Source organism: Camellia sinensis, chromosome 1, assembly GCF_055761805.1.
Source record: "Camellia sinensis isolate YWXY chromosome 1, ASM5576180v1, whole genome shotgun sequence".
NCBI classification, from domain to species: domain Eukaryota; kingdom Viridiplantae; phylum Streptophyta; class Magnoliopsida; order Ericales; family Theaceae; genus Camellia; species Camellia sinensis.
In genome coordinates, this window is record NC_138961.1 from 11035706 (window position 1) to 11047968 (window position 12263).

The 12263-nt window shown below is 39.9% G+C and overlaps 1 protein-coding gene across 2 annotated transcripts in view; it reads right to left on the bottom strand.

Annotated features, from left to right (window-relative positions):
- Positions 1-12263, bottom strand: part of LOC114314054 (uncharacterized) — a 287622-nt gene that overhangs the window by 92406 nt on the left and 182953 nt on the right. The gene's annotated exons all lie outside the window — the stretch shown is intronic.

Genomic DNA, 12263 nt, shown 5'->3' on the forward strand with positions numbered 1-12263 from the left:
ATTCACAAAGCAATTTATATCTTGTTATTTAGTTCAAGCACGCCAATTAATAATAGATTCTGAATTACCTTAGAATTATGGGGGTGTATTAATATTTTTGTTATTTTACATCAACAAAGAGAAATTAAGTTTCTTTGGAATGCTTAAAATGTGGGGGTGCTTGGAGGATTTTACCAAAGTAACGGTTCCGATTATAGGTCCACAAAGAATCTCAATTCTTTTTATAAGTCAAAATTGGAGTAGAAGCAAATATGGTTTCATTTACTCCTAAGAAACACCTCTATGTTTAATATTTAAAATTTGAAAATAGGAGTGACATAGAGTAACGGTAAGTCTCGATATAATCAAAGACTTAATACCGTAAGACATTTGCTTTCAGTTTTGCATATTTTCTAAGGAAAATATAGTGGATCCACGAACTACTCAATGATATATAACTGAGAAAGTCAAACGGAAAAATAGCGGCCGCTAAACAAAAGTTTGACCAGAAAGCAAATGAGAGAAAGTTCATCGAGAGGAATGTGATTAAAGCCTATTACATCAGAGTCATCATAATTATAACCCTACTTAGATGACTGGAGATCCCAAGAACTAAGTTCAAAGGACAACTAAGTTATATGTAGCTCGCCAGAAATCACTAAAGAAGTCTAACTTCTATCCATTCCTATGATGAGAGTGATATCTGCAACATGTGTTGTATGTAGGGGACTTAGGGTAAGCTATGCTTTTAATGATCACTTATATCTTGAAAACCCTAGAGGGGTCTCTTTCAAGAGGTGTAACAACCTTCCCTTCAACTTAGTCATACTTGCATACACTTATGTATGATCTTGTTTTGTTATGTGCATTTGCAAATCCTATCTTGTTTTGCTTGAGTGTTGCTTGCATGTTGTGTTCTTGCCTGGTGTGTTACCGAGGTCATCTTAAGCCTAGACACCTTGGAACCTTTCCACACTTAGAACTATCTTGGAACCACTTTGGTTGACCTCCACCTTCACCCTGGCATATTGGCCGAGATGTCATCATCTAGGCCGAGGTGTGCGTCGCCTAGGCCGAGATGTGCATCATCTAGGCCTAGATGCTGTTATCTAGGCGTTCTAGATCCCTGATCCTTGCACTTAGTGATTTTGTTCCTGGAATGGTATGGCCTAGACCGAGGTGTGGCACATCTAGGCCAAGGTGTGGCACAGCTTAGTGAAGTGTTGTCCTTCCAAGCCGATGTCATTGTCACCCTACTTGCTGAGGATTTGCCCTTAGCCGAGATCATCACTTGCCGAAGTGCTCTTGCCGTCTAGCTTGTTGAATACACTTTGTCATAGTCTTGTCTTGTCAGCCAGTCACCTTTTTTAGTAGAGCTAATCAGCCAATGCCACGTGTCCCAACAGAGGGTTAAGTCAGTGACTGTCGAGAGAAACATATCATTTTGTATCAAATCTTGCCTTTTAGAGAGAGAGACTCTAGGAAGAAGAAGGTGAAGCCTTTGAGTAGGAGAGTGAACTTCTAAGCTTGATCGTTGGAGTTTGAACCGTTAGATTCGGATTTTGAGGTTAGAATCTTAATCTACTCTTGTTATTCTTATTGATCATCTAGCTGCATTGCATGATCGAACCTGTTCTGCACGCCTTGCATTGATTTAAAGTCGGTTTTAGTAAGAGAAAATAGTGTACTTGTGTTCTTGAAGAAAAGTCTTGTTTTGATCCGAAAGTTTGCATCTAGAGCCATGTTTTTGTGTTTGTTCTTACAAGACCTTTGAATATGGGTGCCCAGGTCCATGTTTTCGAACTCATAGCACAAAATCTCAGGCTTTGTAATAACAAGTTATGATTTTAGCATGCATGTTCTTCATCTTCTCCATCTTCATGTTCTTCATGTTCCTCAAAGGGAAACCCAAATTTTCCCGACTTCGCTTTTGACTGTGGCCGTCGGAACCACACCTCGGCGAGAAGGTGTGGGACCTCGGCCAAGACCTGGTTGATGCCCAGCGTATTTCCCCGAGATGAAAAATAGTGTTTTGTTTTGATTTAACTTAGTTTTTGATGAACGCCGAGATCATCCGTTTGCATGTGAATCTTGTTTGAAAGTACGTTCAATAGACTTTCCCATGTGTTTGTAGGACTCGGACTTTTGCCTTGACCCCGACGTTTGAAGAACTATGTGAGTGGTATTTTAAATAAAGTTATGTTATTAAGTTTTGCCTTGCTTGTTTTGGAAAAGTATTTGTTAAGCATGAATGATTGTCCCTATTTTGTATATCAAGCACTATCTTGTTTTGATGACATTCTCGGAAAGTCCTTAGTGCCATGGGACTATAATGCAACTACACATCTTGTTTTGAAAGTCCTTAGTGCCAGGGGACTATAATGCAACTGTACATCTTGTTTTGAAAGTCCCTCGTGCTGGAGGACTCTAAACTTTCGCAGTATTCTCGTGTTAGGGAGCTACGGGCCTTTGTAACATAGGTCCTTTGTGCTAGAGGACTCTAAACTTTTGTAGCACCCTTGTTTGAGATATCTCCCTTACTTTTTCTTGTTGTGCCACTGACGGTTTACCGCATGGGTTGTTTGTCCGGAATGTTATCATTTGTAATATGTTGATGCTAGTAAGCATCCCTTGAAGCTTTGAAGATTTGTTAGATGGACGAGGTCCATCCCTTGTTATATAAAGTTTTGATATGTATTTGTTTTGAAAAGACTTCGGCTATTATTCATGCAAACCCTTTATTATTTATATCATTCACTGAGTATCCAAGCTCACCCTCTCTATATATATGTAGGTGATGAGCAAGAAGGCGGTGATGCCTAGATGTGATTCGCGAGCTTGTTTTGGATTTTTATTATGTCGGCTTGACTTGTATTCACGTCGGCAGTCTTGAAAATTATGCTTCTCGATTTGTAATACTTGTATTTTGCACACGTCGGCTTGAGAGGCCTTTTGATCAAGATGTAATAAGTACTTTACTTCATTTGTATTAAATTGTAACCCATGTGAAGATGTTTGCCATTACATTTGACTTACGCACAGCTCTCAGGGACTAATCTGATTTGTATGTATTGTTTCCGTACTTGTGAGCCCCATAGATTTATACTCTGTTGTGTGTGGATTTTGAAAATTGGCCTTCGGTAATCTCGGATTACTGGCCATCACGGCACCATCCTACTAGGGGCAGTTTGGGGTCGTGACAAAATGGTATCAGAGCACAAGTTCCTTAGTATACGTTATTCACACACTTTGAGTCCTAAAGAGCATAGGATTTCCTCTTAGAAGGATGTTAGGATTGCATCATATTGCTTGCTATGTGAACAAGGTGTGCATCGTCTCGGCATGCTTAATTGTTACTTGCCTACGTGTTTATTTGTTCATTTTGTTTTAAAGTCACATTTTGCATACTCATAGCATCATGAGGAGAGGTAGACCTCCAGTTGACCAAGATCAGTCCGAGGACAGATTAGACAGACTGGAAAGGTTAGTTGAAGGTTTGGCCTGCGAGTTAAGACAGACCAGACAGCAGTACGCTAGTGCTACATCGACTCAGGCTGAGCAGACAAACGGCCGAAATACAGTTCCACCTCCACCTCCTCCAGTACCACAAGTGCCCCCATAGCCAGCTTTATATGGGGACGGCACGATAGCTTTGATCAAAGAGTTCAAGAAAATGAAGCCACCGAGATTCCAAGGGGGTATAGAGCCGATGAAAACCGAAGCGTGGGTTTTGGAAATGGAGAAACTGTTCGAGATCTTTCCCAGCACCGACACCCAGAAGGTGACACTAGCAGCCTTTACACTAGATGACGACGCTCGCAGATGGTGGATGATGGTTCGAGAAGGCAATCCAGACTTGACTTGGACCCGATTTTTGGAGTTGTTTTACACCAAGCACTTTCCCTAAGTGTTCGAGATCGCAAGACTACCGAATTTCAGACTTTGACACAAGGCAATAGAACAGTAGCTGAATATGACCGTGCCTTTACCGAGTTGGCGAGGTATGCACCCCACAGGGTCAACGATGAATATATGAAGGCTAGGAAGTTTGAAAGTGGGCTTCGTGGACCGATACAAGACCGAGTTAACATGCTCAATATGCCGACTTACGCCGGAGTACTGGACAAAACCATTTTGGCCGAAGCTAACTTGAACAGATATCAGAGTTTAGGAGAGAGCCAAAGGAAGAGGCAGAATTATGACAATCGCCGAGCACAATTTGGTACCAAGAAGAAAGCGAATGTTGGTAGTTCAAGCAACCCAAGGCAGGAAGCTGGAACTAAGCCGACATGTTCAAGTTGTGGGAAGCCACATTTCGGGGTCTGTCGTCGGGCGTCTGGAGCTTGTTACGAATGTGGTGAAATAGGTCATTTTGTGAGGGACTGTCCAAAAACAAAGGCTGACGACAGTAAGAAGGATGAGAATACCTTGGGTTCCGTACAGAAAAGTAACGTTAGGAAAGGACAGATGAGGCAAGGCAGAGTTTTTGCACTAGTACCAGGAGACACTCAGAATGCTGAGACAGTGGTGTCAGGTATACTCCCAATTTGCTCTCAAAATGCATATATATTGATTGATTCGGGTTCTAAGCATTCATTCGTTTCTGCTAAGTTTGCCGAGAAGATTAATAGGAAACTAGAACCCCTTGATTATGCGTTATTTGTATCTACTCCATCTGGGAGATCTATGAATGTTGCATCCATCTATCGAACATGTGTTGTTGTGATTGGAAATGTTGAATTGTTAGCTGATTTAATGCCATTGGACATAACTCATTTTGATGTTATATTGGGGATGGATTGGTTAGTGGCAAATCATGCATCCATAAATTGTGTTTCTAAAAGTGTCACGTTAAAACCCCCAAACCTAGCCGAGGTCACGTTTCAGAGTAAAGGAGTAGTATCCCCACCTTACTTAATCTCATCCATGAAAGCCTATAGGTTGATCCAAAAAGGGTGTCACGGTTATTTGTGTAGTGTACTAAGTAATTTGAATGGAAATGTTGAGTTAGCCGACGTCCCAGTTGTTAATGAATTTCCCGACGTCTTTCCAAATGATTTGCCTGGTCACTTGGTTGATAGAGAGGTAGAATTTACTGTTGACGTCATGCTGGGAACCCAGCCCATCTCTAAAGCACCCTATAGGATGGCCCCCGCCGAGCTTAAGGAATTGAAACTCCAGCTACAAGAGTTGTTAGATAAGGGTTTTGTTAGGCCAAGCACTTCACCTTGGGGAGCACCCATCTTGTTTGTTAAGAAAAAGGATGGTACACTTCGTCTTTATATTGATTACCGGGAACTAAATAAAGTAACCATTAAGAATAAGTACCCGTTACCGAGGATAGATGATTTGTTTGATCAGTTGCAAGGAGCACGAGTCTTTTCCAAAATTGACCTTAGGTCGGGCTACCATCAGCTTAAGGTTAAAGCCGAGGATGTTGAGAAGACCACTTTTCGGACGAGGTATGGCCACTACGAGTTTTTAGTAATGCCTTTTGGAGTGACCAATGCCCCTGCAGCATTTATGGATTTGATGAACAGAGTCTTTAAGCCATATCTAGATGAGTTTGTGGTTGTCTTCATCGATGATATATTGATCTACTCTAAGAGCAAAACTGAACACGAAGATCATTTGAGACTTACCTTACGGACTTTGAGGGATCGGAAATTATATGCTAAGTTTAACAAGTGTGAGTTTTGGCTTTCCACTATTTCATTTTTGGGTCATGTGATTGATGAAGATGGTATTTCGGTCGATCCTAATAAAATTGAAGCCGTTGTGAATTGGCCAAGGCCGACTAATGTGTCCGAGGTTCGTAGTTTCTAAGATTGGCAGGTTATTACAGAGAGTTCGTGAAGGATTTCTCAAGGATTGCAATTCCGTTGACACAACTGACTAAGAAGGGTGCGGCTTACAAATGGACTGAGGATAGGGAATCAGCTTTCCAGGAGTTGAAGACGAGGTTAGTCTCAGCGCCAATTCTTGTATTGCCATCAGGTAATAAAGAGTTTCAAGTTTATAGTGATGCTTCACATAAGGGTTTGGGTTGTGTATTAATGCAAAGGAGTAAGGTCATAGCATATGCATCTCGTCAGTTGCAGCCACATGAAAAGAGTTATCCTACCCATGATTTAGAACTAGCAGCTGTAGTATTTGCTTTAAAGATTTGGCGTCACTACTTGTTTGGAGTTTCTTGTCAAGTTTTTACAGATCATAAGAGTTTAAAGTACTTGTTCACTCAGAAAGAATTGAATATGAGACAGAGAAGATGGCTGGAGTTGTTGAAGGACTACGATATACAAATTCAATATCACCCAGGTAAAGCTAACACCGTAGCCGACGCTTTGAGCAGAAAGATGGTTGGAAATTTGGCATGTCTAACCATGATCTCAGTGGAGCCGACTATTGTTGAGGAAGTAAAGACAAGACAGATGGAGGATGAATTCTTCAAGAAGGTAGCCAATGAGATTATCACAAAGCCAAGATCAGGGTATACCATAGAAAATCAAGTGCTCAAGTTTGAAGGAAGATTGTGTGTGGCCGACATCCCAGAGTTGAAAAGAAAAATTTTGCGAGAAGCTCATGGTTCCAAGTTTGCTGTTTACCCAGGGAACACCAAGGTGTATCAGGATGTGAAGCAGACGTTTTGGTGGCCGAATATGAAAGGAGAAATAGCCGAGTTCGTGTCCCAGTGTCTGTATTGTCAACAAGTGAAAGAACATCAAAGGCCAGCAGGACTTCTTCAACCTTTACCAATTCCTGAGTGGAAATGGGAGCACATCTCCATGGACTTTGTGGTTGGTTTGCCGAAGACACAAAAGGGTATAGATTCGATTTGGGTTATCGTGGATAGACTAACTAAGTCAGCACACTTCTTGCCTATTAAGACCACCTTCAACACTGATAAACTTGCTTTGTTGTATGTGAATGAGATTGTTAGACTTCATGGAGTGTCGATGTCAATTGTGTCGGACTGAGATCCGAAGTTTGTTTCCAGATTTTGGCAGAGCTTACAAAGAGCTTTCGGAGTCGAGTTGAGGTTTAGCACAGCTTTTCATCCCCAGACTGATGGGCAAACAGAGAGAACGATTCAGACACTTGAAGATATGCTTAGACTATGTGTATTGGACCTCCAAGGAAGTTGGGGAGCACATTTGCCATTGGTGGAATTTACATACAACAACAGTTATCAAGTTAGCATTGGCATGGCGCCGTATGAAGCACTGTATGGAAGGAGATGCAGGTCGCTAATATGTTAGACCAAGGTAGGGGACAAAGCTCTGCTTGGTCCCGAGTTAATTCAAGTAACAACCGAGAAGATTAAGCTCGTTCAACAAAGAATCAGAACCGCTTAGAGTCGACAGAAGAGTTATGCCGACCAGAGAAGAAGAGAGTTGGAATTTGAAGTCGGGGATCATGTATTCCTAAAGATTTCTCCGATGAAAGGAGTTACAAGATTTGGGAAGAAGGGTAAGTTAGCACCCCGATATATCGGGCCTTTTGAAGTTCTTGACAAGGTTAACCTTGCTGCCTACAGACTTGCTTTGCCGCCAGAATTGAGCCAAGTCCGTGATGTGTTTCATATTTCGATGTTGAGGAAGTATATTCGAGATCCACTGCATGTGATCGACTATTTCGGAATTGTAGTTAATGAGGATTTAGGCTACGAAGAGAAGCCGATACGGATTATCGATAGGCAGGTGAAACAGTTGGGAAGTAAGTCGATACCAATGGTGAAAGTTGAATGGAAGGAGCATTACGGTGAGGATGCTACATGGGAAATGGAAGAGGAAATGAAAGTCCGACACCCAGAATTGTTTTTGGAACAAGGTAACTCAAGTTTGGGGACCAAACTTCTTTAAGGGGGGTAGGATGTAACAAACCTCCCTTCAACTTAGTCATACTTGCTTACACTTATGTATGATCTTGTTTTGTTATGTGCATTTGCAAATCCTGTCTTGTTTTGCTTGAGTGTTGCTTGCATGCTGTGTTCTTACCTGGTGTGTTGCCGAGGTCATCTTAAGCCTAGACACCTTGGAACCTTTCCACACTTAGAACTATCTTGGAACCACTTTGGTTGACCTCCACCTTCACCCTGGCATATTGGCCGAGATGTCATCATCTAGGCCGAGGTGTGCGTCGCCTAGGCCGAGATGTGCATCATCTAGGCCGAGATGTTGTTATCTAGGCGTTCTAGATCCCTGATCCTTGCACTTAGTGATTTTGTTCCTGGAATGGTATGACCTAGATCGAGGTGTGGCACATCTAGGCCAAGGTGTGGCACAACTTAGTCAAGTGTTGTCCTTCCAAGCCGATGTCGTTGTCACCCTACTTGCCGAGGATTTACCCTTAGCCGAGATCATCACTTGCCGGAGTGCTCTTGCCGTCTAATTTGTTAAATACACTTTGTCATAGTCTTGTCTTGTCAGCCAGTCACCTTTTTGAGTAGAGCCAATTAGCCGATGCCACGTGTCCCAACAGAGGGTTAAGTCAGTGACTATCGAGAGAAACATATCATTTTGTATCAAATCTTGCCTTTTAGAGAGAGAGAACTCTAGGAAGAAGAAGGTGAAGCCTTTAAGTAGGAGAGTGAACTTCTAAGCTTGATCGTTGGAGTTTGAACCGTTAGATTCAGATTTTGAGGTTAGAATCTTAATCTACTCTTATTATTCTTATTGATCATCTAGCTGCATTGCATGATCAAACTTGTTCTGCATGCCTTGGATTGATTTAAAGTCGGTTTTAGTAAAAGAAAATAGTGTTCTTGTGTTCTTGAAGAAAAGTCTTATTTTGATCCAAAAGTTTGCATCTAGAGCCATGTTTTTGTGTTTGTTCTCACAAGACCTTTAAATATGGGTGCCCAGTCCATGTTTTCGAACTCATAGCACGAAATCTTAAGCTTTGTAATAACAAGTTATGATTTTAGCATGCATGTTCTTCATCTTCTCCATCTTCATGTTCTTCATGTTCCTCAAAGGGAAACCCAGATTTTCCCGACTTCGCTTTTGACTGTGGCCGTCGGAACCACACCTCGGCAAGAAGGTGTGGGACCTCGGCCAAGACCTGGTTGATGCCCAGCATATTTCCCCGAGATGAAAAACAGTGTTTTGCTTTGATTTAACTTAGTTTTTGATGAATGCCGAGATCATCCGTTTGCATGTGAATCTTGTTTGAAAGTACGTTCAATAGAATTTGCCAGGTGTTTGTAGGACTCGGACTTTTGCCTTGACCCCGACGTTTGAAGAACTATGTGAGTGGTATTTTAAATAAAGTTATGTTATTAAGTTTTGATAAAGTTTTGCCTTGCTTGTTTTGAAAAAGTATTTGTTAAGCATAAATGATTGTCCCTATTTTGTATATCAAGCACTATCTTGTTTTGATGACATTCTCGGAAAGTCCTTAGTGCTAGGGGACTATAATGCAACTGCACATCTTGTTTTGAAAGTCCTTAGTGCCAGGGGACTATAATGCAACTGTACATCTTGTTTTGAAAGTCCCTCGTGCTGGAGGACTCTAAACTTTCGTAGTACTCTCGTGTTAGGGGGCTACGGGCCTTTGTAACATAGGTCCTTTGTGCTAGAGGACTCTAAACTTTTGTAGCACCCTTGTTTGAGATATCTCCATTTCTTTCTCTTGTTGTGCCACTGACGGTTTACCGCGTGGGTTGTTTGTCCAGAATGTTATCATTTGTAATATGTTGATGCTAGTAAGCATCCCCTGAAGCTTTGAAGATTTGTTAGATGGATGAGGTCCATCCCTTGTTATATAAAGTTTTGATATGTATTTGTTTTGAAAAGACTTCGGCTATTATTCATGCAAACCCTTTATTATTTATATCATTCACTGAGTATCCAAGCTCACCCTCTCTATATATATGTAGGTGATGAGCAAGAAGGCGGTGACGCCTAGATGTGATTCGCGAGCTTGTTTTGGATTTTTGTTATGTCAGCTTGACTTGTATTCACGTCGGCAGTCTTGAAAATTATGCTTCTCGATTTGTAATACTTGTATTTTGCACACGTCGGCTTGAGAAGCCTTTTGATCAAGATGTAATAAGTACTTTACTTCATTTGTATTAAGTTGTAACCCATGTGAAGATGTTTGCCATTACATTTGACTTACGCACAGCTCTCAGGGACTAATCTAATTTGTATGTATTGCTTCCGTACTTGTGAGCCCAATAGATTTATACTCCGTTGTGTGTGGATTTTGAAAATTGGCCTTCGGTAATCTCGGATTACTGGCCATCACGGCACCATCCTACTAGGGGCGGTTTGGGGTCGTGACAAGAGGAGTATTTAAGAGACTCGAAATAAGGATCACCTATATAAGTGTGAAGGGGCCGCTTCTATGAGAATTGATAAGGCTAAATTTTCTAAAGCACTCATGAAACACCAGGACTTGCCCAAGGCCAAAACGGGTACAACCGTGAGAACTAAACTGTGTTTGGAGATGTTCTGTGTAAATTCTATTGTCTTGGCTTACACAAACGGCTGAATTGTTCAAGGCATCACGTCCACTGATTAGCTAGTAAGTCCGATAGGCTTTCACTAGGGAAGGTTCAAAGCCGAAAGCTACCTATCCTGATGCAGGGTATTTCCTTAATATACTCTCTCTTTGTCTGCATGTTGTTGCATGTCCTTTCCGTAAATTTCATTCATGTGGGAGATTGTTGAAAAAATTTGAATTTAAATTTACTCCAATGGTTGTGTCTCTTGAGATGGAAGGGTGTATCCTTTTGAAGGATCACAACCTTTCTGAAGAGTCACATAGAAGTCTATATATTTCATCTCCCTTACTTCAATTTGGTGAGTGAATTGTCATTTTCTTCTTCACTTTGCATTATTCTTCATTTTTGCTGAGTCTAATTTTCCTATTAAGAGAGTACATGCGCAACGAAGTTCGCTAGGCTTGCAATAGTAGTGCTGCTAGTGCAAGACATTAATCGTTGTATCTTGGGAGATAGACATCCATTGAATCCTAAGCACCGGTAGGAGGACGAATCTGTCCTAAGGAAAGAGTGTCACACACTCGACTCGATCAGGTTTTATCCTTTTATGTACTGTAAGTTTTATCACGTTATTATGTTGATATATTTCAGTTTTTGGTTTTGCTCAAAAAGCATTTATATATTTTTAAATTATATTTTCCTTATAGTTTGGTATTATTTTTATAACAATCTTAAGACAGATTCGTGACAAAAATGTTTATGGTTTTTGGGAAATATAATTGATTGCTTTTGTACTATGCGTTTCTATTTATGAATATCATGAGTAATGCAATGTTTTGAATTGATTCAAATATGAATTTCGTTCATCTTCATTTTGGTAATTTAGATGATATTTGTTTCTAAATGAATATCATGATTTGACTTTGTTTGATTAATTGCAACATTCAATTAATGGGATCATTTTGAATTTGTGATACTTTTGTTTGTTATTAATGGGATGATTTTGAATTTGTGATACTTTTGTTTGTTAAAGGTAGTTTGTAACTGTTCTAGAAACAAAAGAAAATGACAATTCACTCTCCAAATTGAAGCGAGGGAGATGGAATATATAGACTTCTATGTGACTCTCCAGAAAGGTTATGATCCTTCAAAAGGACATACCCTTCCATCTCAAGAGACACAACCATTGGAGTAAATTTAAATTCAAATTCAAATTATTCCAACAATTATTGTCCCAAAAAAATTAATGGCGTTTCACGTATTTTACATGTGATTTGATTTTGTGTAAATCTCTAACGTTGTGTTTAATTGGAGAATTTGAGAATGAATTTGGAAAAGAAAAGAAAAAAAGTAGGTAAAATGTGAATAATATATATATATATATATATATATATTTCACTTAATTTCATATATATATATTTTTTCCATTTTCAAATCTCCCAACCAAACACAACGTAACAGAATTATAACAAACAGGATTAACAATAAAAGGATAATACTTTTGTAGTGATTAACGGTTGAGTTTTGAAATTTAGGAGTAAAATGCAAATGGGTGATAATTTAAGGAAACAATAATACTATTGAGACTTTAATTATTTGAAATTATCATTGTGCAGTTCAAATTTATTCTATAAATAAATCTCACATTTTATACAAATTCAATCTCAATCACACATCATGATTGAAAGTAGGGTTGTGCATAATACTGTCCAATCCGCTAAAACTATAACGATTCGCATTAATCTGTACGACTCTATCTGCTAATCGTAATTTAAATTTTAAAATTTATAATCCGCCATCAAAATTGTTCCGTTACGCTATACTTATATATATA